We start from the raw sequence: 10,959 nt of genomic DNA, 5'->3' as shown, positions 1-10,959 counted from the left end.
ACAAACACAAAGAGACAGAACAAACACAAAGAGACAGAACAAACACACAGAGACAAAACAAACACAAAGAGACAGAAGACAAACACAAAGAGGAAGAAGACAAACACAAAGAGACAAAACAAACACAGAGACAGAACAAACACAAAGAGGCAAAACAAACACAAAGAGACAGAAGACAACACAAAGGGACAGAACAAACACAAAGAGGCAAAACAAACACAAAGAGACATAAGACAACACAAAGGGACAGAACAAACACAAAGAGCGAAAGACAAACACAAAGAGACAGAAGACAAACACAAAGAGGAAGAAGATAACCACAAAGAGACAGAAGACAAACACAAAGAGACAGAAGACAAACACAAAGAGACAGAAGACAAACACAAAGAGACAGAACAAACACAAAGAGACAGAAGACAAACACACAAAGACAAAACAAACCCAAAGATACAGAAAAAACACAAAGAGACAAAACAAACACAAGGAGACAGAAGACAAACACAAAGAGACAGAACAAACACACAGAGACAAAACAAACACAAAGAGACAGAACAAACACAAAGAGACAGAACAAACACACAGAGACAAAACAAACACAAAGAGACAGAAGACAACACAAAGGGACAGAACAAACACAAAGAGGCAAAACAAACACAAAGAGACAGAACAAACACACAGAGACAAAACAAACACAAAGAGACAGAAGACAAACACACAGAGACAAAACAAACCCAAAGAGACAGAAAAAACACAAAGAGACAAAACAAACACAAAGAAACAGAAGACAAACACAAAGAGACAGAACAAACACACATAGACAAAACAAACACAAAGAGACAGAACAAACACAAAGAGACAGAAGACAAACACAAAGAGGAAGAACAAACACACAGAGACAAAACAAACACAAAGAGACAGAACACAAACACAAAGAGACAGAAGACAAACACAAAGAGGAAGAAGACAAACACAAAGAGACAAAACAAACACAGAGACAGAACAAACACAAAGAGGCAAAACAAACACAAAGAGACAGAAGACAACACAAAGGGACAGAACAAACACAAAGAGGCAAAACAAACACAAAGAGACATAAGACAACACAAAGGGACAGAACAAACACACAGAGACAAAACAAACACAAAGAGACAGAAGACAAACACAAAGTAGAAGAAGATAACCACAAAGAGACAGAAGACAAACACAAAGAGACAGAAGACAAACACAAAGAGACAGAAGACAAACACAAAGAGACAGAACAAACACAAAGAGACAGAAACAAACAAAAAGAGGAAGAAGACAAACACAAAGAGACAGAACAAACACAAAGAGACAGAATACAAACACAAAGAGGAAGAAGACAAACACAAAGAGACAGAACAAACACAAAGAGACAGAACAACACAAAGAGACAGAACAAACACAAAGAGACAGAAGACAAACAAAAAGAGGAAGAAGACAAACACAAAGAGGAAGAAGACAAACACAAAGAGACAGAAGACAAACACAAAGAGACAAAACAAACACAAAGAGACAGAACAAACACAAAGAGACAGAAGACAAACACAAAGAGACAGAATACAAACACAAAGAGGAAGAAGACAAACACAAAGAGACAGAAGACAAACACAAAGAGACAGAATACAAACACAAAGAGGAAGAAGACAAACACAAAGAGACAGAAGACAAACACAAAGAGACAGAACAAACACAAAGAGACAGAACAAACACAAAGAGACAGAAGACAAACAAAAAGAGGAAGAAGACAAACACAAAGAGACAGAACAAACACAAAGAGACAGAATACAAACACAAAGAGGAAGAAGACAAACACAAAGAGACAGAAGACAAACACAAAGAGACAGAAACAAACACAAAGAGACAGAATACAAACACAAAGAGACAGAACAAACACAAAGAGACAGAAGACAAACACAAAGAGGAAGAAGACAAACACAAAGAGACAGAACAAACACAAAGAGACAAAACAAACACAAAGAGACAGATCAAACAAAAAGAGACAGAAGACAAACAAAAAGAGGAAGAAGACAAACACAAAGAGACAGAACAAACACAAAGAGACAGAACAAACACAAAGAGACAAAACAAACACAAAGAGACAGAACAAACAAAAAGAGACAGAAGACAAACAAAAAGAGGAAGAAGACAAACACAAAGAGACAGAACAAACACAAAGAGACAGAAGACAAACACAAAGAGACAGAAGACAAACACAAAGAGACAGAAGACAAACACAAAGAGACAACTGTGGAGCTGTTAGCAGCCCTTCCTCAGTCCTCTGGTCACTGAGTTCAGAGCCTGGAGACAAAGACAGAAATGTTGGTGTGTTTCTCATGGAGAAAATGAAAAAGAAGAAATAAATGACTTTTTTCTTCATAAAGAGGATGTGAGTCTTATTTTGACTGGAGACATGAATATTTAAACATGCAGAGCAGCTACAGAGAGCTCGCTGCCATTTGTGCCTTTTCTACATCTGCAGTCGCCTCTTAAATTAAACATTAATTACACTCCTTCATAAAGGAACAATACAGAGCTCAAGCATTCTGCTTTTGCCAAGTTAATTATTTCCAATTTGCAACAAAATATGTGTGAACGTGTCAAAGTGAAGATCCACTTCACAGAGATGGAGAAAAAACAGAAAGTTGTTCACGCTGCACAGACAGTTTCATCAGGTCTGCCCTCAGAGGGATTTTAATTTGAAGGAATGTTTGTGATCATCTTTTGGACTCTGCAGCTCGTTAGTTTTATTGTTGGACAAAGAAGAAGCAACTCAGAGAGGAAGTACTCATCAAATCCAGGTGAAAACATCTGCTCGTTTACTACAAATGATTAATGAACGACTTCATCACTGACTGAACGACTCTGTCCATCATTATTGTTATTTTGTTTCTTTCATTAACTATAATTAGTCATGTGAAGTAATTATCATGTGGTGGCTAAACGGTTTTACTGTTCAGCAGATTTTTAAACTGTCCATAATAAATGTTTCTTTGTGATTTACAAGTAAAAAATTAAAAATATGAAACGTGTGAAAACAATGTGCCCTTTGATTCATCACATTTAAAATTATTTTATTATTATCATTATTATTATTATTATTATTATTATTATTATTATTATTATTATCATTATTATCATTATTAATAATAATAATAATTAATAATAAAGAAGAGTAAGAATACATCATACATCATAGTTATTAAATATGATAAGATCTTAATTGTCTATAGTGAATCTTGAACTACAGATCTATGTAGAAAGTATAAACAGCCTCTCTGACATTAATACATGGAGGATTAATCCTTCATTAATGTGTCGGAGCAGGGAGAGAGTATCTTTAGGTTTTCATCACTGGATTTTAGAGAAAAACATCTACTATCACACAATATCATGTCCTGTTTTACCTAAGACATGAAAACATAACAGCCATAATGATTTAAATATATTTTATTGAAAGTGAAAATGGCAAGAACATTGTTAATTATATAACCAGATGAAGGTCAGATCCAGGCCTCAGTACAATCTGTCTGCTGCCATAACCTCAGTCAGTGAAGTGGCAGCTCAGGTACCTTTATAATGTGAATGTGTTATTTTGGTTCACTTTAGGAAAAGTCATCAAACTTCAGGCTTAAAGAAATTTAGGGTATTTTTACTGCTGTCTAATGTCAAAATGGGTCCAATTTGACCCGAACAGTTTGTAAGGGTTAAATATATCGTTCAGATGTTCTGATCACAGTCAGTGTTTTACCTGCAGTAGATTCAGTTTAGATCAGCAGCAGCAGGAGCAGCAGCAGCAGGAGGAGCGGCAGGAGCAGGACGAGCACAAGGAGCAGCAGCAGGAACAGCAGGAGCAGCAGCACCAGGAGCAGCACCAGGAGCAGCACCAGGAACAGCAGCACCAGGAGCAGCAGCAAGGAGCAGCACGTGCACAGCAGGAGCAGCAGCAGGAACAGCAGGAGCAGCAGCACCAGGGGCAGCACCAGGAGCAGCAGCAGGAGCAGGACGAGCACAAGGAGCAGCACCAGGAGCAGCAGCAGGAGCAGGACGAGCACAAGGAGCAGGAGCAGAGTGACGAGCTGCAGAGAAACATGTTTTAGAAACATGAAAAAACTTTACTTTGAAAATACATTTTGTGAACCATAGAACTACCACCTATTGCATGCACTGTATCACTCCACCAATCAGCTTTTGACAGAGCTGTGTAGGAATACAGTAGTGGTTGAGAAAATATAGTTCCAAATTAAGGTCTGTTTGAAATTATTAAAAATAAAGAGACAGTTCAACTGATTTAACTAAAACTTTTTCATCACTTAAACATCTTTAATGTGTCCTGTTAATTATAATAAACATTAAATATTTAAAGGACCTGTGGTGAAGGGGGGACACACTGTGAATCCAAACATGATACTTTATTGTTGTTACTTAAACCTGAGACCAGATTCAAACATTTCTTCATTGGTTTTTAACGACTCTGTTAATTAATTTAAATCCAGTTTTCTGTTTCCCTCTGGTGCTTTAAACAGCTGTCTGTCATTGATTTCAGATGGATGTGATTGAGACAGAGGTGCACAGTTTGTTTGGTTACTTCAAAAGAGTGATCATCTGTGGGTCAATCTGAGGAAATCTGCTTTCACTGTTTCTCTCAAGAACAAATTAAAGTCTCTTCAGTCTTTAAGCAGCTTTGAGGAGTGAAGCACAAAATACCTTTTCTCTGCTGCTCAGCCAGGAGATTAACTTCCTGTCCGCAGAGGATTTCATCTGCTGATGATTCAAAGGTAACGACACGACCACAAGGATGATGATGGAGGAGGGAGGACGAAGTGTTTACTGACACACACACACACACACACACAAACACACACTGTGGTCAGGTGTCAGCAGGTTCCGTCAGGTGCAGGAAGTAGCTCAACCATTGTAATGGATGAAGAGGAAAAATACTTTTCAATGTAAAAGGTGTCAGTGTGACATCGTCACAGCTGATGTCCGACAGGAGACTGACGGACCAGGTCTGGTGTTCTGATGTGGTCTGGGTTTTTTGGGTCTCGCTCAGACCCTCTTCCTCCTGTAAGGGTTTTGGCTGCAGCTTCTGATTCACCGCTGTAATCACAGGAAGTAATCAGGCACCGTTCGCTTAAGACGGATTTCATCAAAGTGCTCAGGTCACAGGCTTTGGACGATTACAACCAGGATCAGGACGGTTCACACAGGACACACTGAGACACACAGGCTTGAACCTCTGGACCTCAAGACCAGGTCCCACAAAGACAACAAGGATTGGACTGGATTTAATCCAGTTTTATGAGTCCAGCAGTCCACGGCTCAGTTCTGGATGGGGTTTGATCATCCTCTGGACCGGGTCTTACTGTCCTAAGATCCCTCTCTGATGCAGTTTAATTATCCCTGGGTCTATCAGGACTGGATCAGACTTTCATCAAGTCGCTTTCGGACAGGCCTCGTTATCTTCAGGTCTAGTTTTGATCTGGTCTGACTGTCCTTGTGTCCTTTTTGGATCCGGTGTAATTATCTTTGGGTTGGTTGACACCAGGTCTGAAGGTCCCAGGGTCTATTGTGGATCAGGTCTCACCATCTTCAGATGTTTGGGTCACTTTGATTCATCTGTGTCAGGTAACACAAGAAGGTTTTCCTCAGATCCTTCTTGTGATTGGGTCCAGAACTTTGGACTTGTGAAGACCAGGATCCAGGGTTCAGGTTATAAAAGAACATGAATTTCAACAAACCTGACAATTACTGTACTTTCATCAAGAGGTTCTGTATCATCATTTTAATATTTTAATGAAGCAGACATTAAGTCCAGTTCCAGACCTGGACAGGTTCTGGATGTTGTGTTCTTGTATGAGGTCTCAGAGGATGATAAGACACAAACACTTTTTTATATCAGATAACTTCAGAACTATGTCGACCCTCTTCAGACTAAACCAGTCACACCCAAACAGATCTGACCTCTGACCCCCTCAAATCCGGGTCTTTGGGTCCTGCTGGATCAGGACTCAAACTTTCCTGTGGAGACTGAAACAAAGACAAAGTGTTTAGAAAAGCGTTGCAGGTTAGCGTCTCCACGCACTGGAGTGGACTCATTAGTTTGTGCCCCCGGGCGGCGTTTCATCAGGCGGCGGCTGTGGCGGTGGCGGTCTCGCTGGTGTGGTGGTTGTTGTGAGTCTGTTGTTGCAGATTGTTTGTCGGATCAGAGTCGTCACAAGAATCAATTAATGATGAGAGGGAGGCGAGTCGCAGCAGCCACGGGATAAAACCACAGCCTCTGACACCACACTATTGTCTGCTTTTGTTTCTTCTACAGAGGCCGGGGGGTGGGGGGTGGACTTGTTTCTGTTATTTGCTTTTAACTCAGTCAAACCAGACACTGGCTCAGATTATTCAGACACGCATGAAAAATTCATAACCACTTATTCAAACTTCAGCTTCTTGATTATTTCAACAGAGAAACTCAGAGTTTCATGAGCCTCCGGGAACAAGAGGGTCCACAATCCTCTGATCCAGGACCGGGACCGGGACCGGGACTGTCCTACTTCACTATCCATGTTCACTGATTCAACCTGTGGTGTTTCATCATGAGACTCACCTGTCCACAGGTCAAAACCAGCTGAGTGTCGTCCAATTCAAGGCGTCTCCATGTGACCTTTAATATCTGAAGGTCAAACCTCGGGACAGTTCACGACCTCAGGTGTTGTCACTGTAGCTGTGTCTCCTCCTTCAGAGAACTCACCTGAAGACACATTACACTGTCTCAAATCAAAGGGCTCCTTCAGGTGTGTCCTTTGTTTCCTGGACGACAAAGGCTGGAATATGTTGGATTCCTCCTGGTTCGACATATCCCAAGATGCATTGCACTCCGGTAATGAAAGCAAACCACACTGACAGTGAGTCTGAGGATCATCAGTATTGTGTTTCAGTTCGACAGCTAACGGTACAACTGTTAAAACCAAGAGACTCAACACAAAAAGTTTTAGTGAAAGAAAGTTACCTGTTGTCAAGGTTGCTAGGCAACAGGAGCCATGCTTTGCGATGCAACAGTAAGGGCGGAAACATCTGGTAGACCAGACCAAACACAACATCTGGAGAACATAAGAAGTGTTTTGACCAATACAATTAGTTAATTCTAGTTTAAAGTTTATTCATAATTCATTTTTTAATCTTTATTTTTAAAATCTTTTTTTGTTTTTATATCTTTATCTCAAACATCTGAAATGTTCTGATCAGTTTAACTTTAACGTTTTCATTTAAATAAACTCACTGAATGTGAAGGTTAACTGGTTAACTGGTTAGCCAGTTAATAGTATATAGTAACTGGTTAGCCAGTTAACCAGTCATCATAAACAGAACTACTCATGTTTTTAACTTTATCTCCATGACAACAGTTAGAACTGTTTAACCCTTATTCTCCTCTCACAGACTGAAAAGGTAAAAGACTTTCAGCTGCTGCAGTGACGCAAGGATCTTAAACACTTCACACAGACTGAACCAGGACACAGAGCTTGGGTCCAGACCAAAACCAGAACCAGAACCAGAACCAGAACTCACCTGAGGCAGCTGAACTGAGGCTGCAGTGTCCAGTGGACTTTACGAGGTTAAATCTTCACTTCTTCTTCTGCGTCAGCGTTGTTGTTGTGAATCAGTCTGCCGCTGCAGATCGGCGTCCTCTGCCGACCTCACTTCCTCTGACTCGTGTTTCCCACCCGCTCACTCTGAACCTGAGAGGAGTCTGAGGGAAAACCAGGACCCGGTGTGGGGTCTGTGAGGCGGCACCGAGCGACCTCCAGCTGCTCCTGTTTCTGCTGCTGTTTGTGTTGGGGGGGCGTCGAGTCTCTCAGGTGTCACAGCTGGTATAGAGGAGAGGATGATGATACTGAGGAGACAGGAGGAGGAAGAGCAGCTGAGTAAACACTCTCATCCTCTTCTCAGAAACTGATCTGAGCTCAGATCTCATATCTACTGTTCACACTGATTCCACTGTCAGCTGATCAGCAGCTGGAGGAAACTTTAAAGGTAGTGAGAAGAAACTTTACAACAACACAAACACTAGACAGAGAGAGAGAGAGAGAGAGAGAGAGAGAGAGAAGACACACCAACACACACTCACCTGATCACACAGGACACTAATATACACACACCTGTATGGAGCGTGATGTCATCAGAGGGCTTAGTGTTGTGGTTGGTTATGTGCTGGTTAGGTTATTAGTTGGTTTAAGACTGTGCTTAGTTAAACACCCATTATTGATTAATCTGGTGATTATTTTATTGATTCATTGTTCAGACTGTGTAACATGAAACTCAGCTTCACAGAGTCTGAGGTGACGTCCTCAAACGTCTTGTTTCCACAGAGAGACCCAGTTCACAGACTGAAAACAGAAAGTTTTCACAATTAAAAGCTTCAAAGAAACAATTTACTCAAAAAATTATCAAGTGTTGCCATCAACCAACGAATTGTTTCATTGGAAACTCAAACACTCTTCATCCCTCTGCCTTTACTGTGTCCAGCAGAGTTGAAACTCATGTCCACTGTGTCGTTTTCACTATTAGTATATATTTTATTTAGAAAAGTTGCTTAGAGGTTAAATTGTATTTGGTACAAACCTCATTTTCATTTTCTGTTCTTAGCTCCAGGTGGTGAGAAATGAACTGAGGCTCAAACCATTAATTAACAGCACAGAAGCTCCTGGTCACACAAGTAATGTTAGCATAAAGATTAACATTAGCATACAGAGTGATGTTAGCATTAAAAGTAATGTTAGCATAAAGATTAACATTAGCATACAGAGTGATGTTAGCATTAAAAGTAATGTTAGCATAAAGATTAACATTAGCATACAGAGTGATGTTAGCATTAAAAGTAATGTTAGCATAAAGATTAACATTAGCATACAGAGTGATGTTAGCATTAAAAGTAATGTTAGCATAAAGATTAACGTTAGCATACAGAGTGATGTTAGCATTAAAAGTAATGTTAGCATAAAGATTAACATTAGCATACAGAGTGATGTTAGCATTAAAAGTAATGTTAGCATTAAGAATAACGTTAGCATACAGAGTGATGTTAGCATTAAAAGTAATGTTAGCATAAAGAATAACGTTAGCATACAGAGTGATGTTAGCATTAAAAGTAATGTTAGCATAAAGAATAACGTTAGCATACAGAGTGATGTTAGCATTAAAAGTAATGTTAGCATAAAGATTAATGTTAGCATACAGAGTGATGTTAGCATTAAAAGTAATGTTAACATAAAGAGTAACATTAGCATTAAAAGTAACATTAGCATAAAGAATAATGTAAGCATTAAGAGTAACATTAACATAAAGAATATTGCTAGCATAAAGAATAATGTTACTATTAAAAGTAACACTAGCATAGAAAAAGTAACATTAGTACAAATAATAGTATGTTGCTGTAAAATGCAACATTAGCACAGAAAAGTTATGTTAGTAACAATAACGTAAGTAACATGAGCATACAGACAGTAACGTTGTCATTAAGTGACATTAGCCAGAAAGTTTGTATAACGTTAGGATAAAATACATAATGTTAGGGTTAAAAAAATAGTAATAAAAAAATGAAGGGAGCATAAAACACGTAACATTAGCATAACAATGTTAAATCACCATGATGAAAACTCTTGAAACAGAAAAAACAAAAAAGATTTTTCTCGTTAATTTGACAAGTTGTTTTCTCACATGGTTATTAGTGAGCAGATAGTTGGAGGTGAAGTGGTGACAAAAAAATCCTCCTATAAACATTATAAAGTCACTAATGTTTGCATAAAAGAATAAACTAATTTAAAAAGTCATCTTTTCCATTAAAATACTGGAAATAGACAGATATTTATAAAATAAACAAAAGGTTAGTAATGAAGAAAATATTAGCATGAATGAAAATCCTGCTGCACAAGATCACAGACCCTCAGACGGGATTTTATATATATATATATATATATATACATACAGTGTGGTGTGTGTGTGTGTGTGTGTGTGTGTGTGTGTGTGTGTGTTTCCACGCAGTGATCCAGTGATGACATCATTACACACTGCAGACAGGAAGTGATCCCAGCTGATTCAGCTGCTGTTACTGAGACACTTTGACTCCATGGAAACAGATAAAGGCCAAAATAAACAGTGATCAAAATACTAACAATACTACAACTGTTACTACCACTACTCCCAGCACTTGGCCCCTCTTGGCCACCGTACACAAGGATGCACATTAATATGACCCGATGCAGAAATAAAGACTTTTATTTTCTAATCTCGACATGTAAATTCCTGTCAGACTTAAAGAAGCCTGTAACAACGTGAACCAAACCAGATCCAGACCCGGCCTTTCTCCTCAGAGTTCAGAGCAACATGAATCCTCCATCAGCAGCTGTGGAAATATTAAATCCATTATGTGTTTAATCACAGCGTCATCTCTCTCAGATTAATCGTCTCTGGGAGGCGACCAGGACAAATTAACAGCAGGTTTTCGTGCTAATTTTAACTGTAATCCGGGTGTTGATTGACAGTGTTGTCAGACCTCAGAATAACTCTCCACTCCAGTGTCCGTGCTGTTTGGATTATTTAAGATTATGTTGTAATTCCCCTTTAATCTCCTCCGCTCTAAGATTGGAGAGTCGCACTCTGCAATGAAGTGTCGAAAGCGTCTGATGAGATGTGGAAATCCTCCTCCTCCTCCTCATCGTCATTCTGCTCCTCGTCAACAACTTTCTCTGCAGCTGTGAACTGATCATCAGCTTTTATCAGAGATTATCAGTGAGACTCTGCAGCAGAGCAGATGAGGAGCTTCACACAAACACAGAGATATGACAGATATTAAACACGTCCTCGTTCATAAACATCTGACTTTTAGACGAAGGGTCGAAAAGATCAACGATGTTCTTTCAGGTGAAAACTGTTAAACTGAGACTCAACGAC

The sequence above is a fragment of the Seriola lalandi genome, unplaced genomic scaffold (assembly GCF_002814215.2).
Source record: "Seriola lalandi dorsalis isolate HSWRI2012SDOR001 ecotype SW California unplaced genomic scaffold, Sedor1 jcf7180002054369, whole genome shotgun sequence".
NCBI classification, from domain to species: domain Eukaryota; kingdom Metazoa; phylum Chordata; class Actinopteri; order Carangiformes; family Carangidae; genus Seriola; species Seriola lalandi.
The sequence above is the reverse complement of the archived record's forward strand: the minus strand, read 5'-3'. Positions refer to the sequence as shown.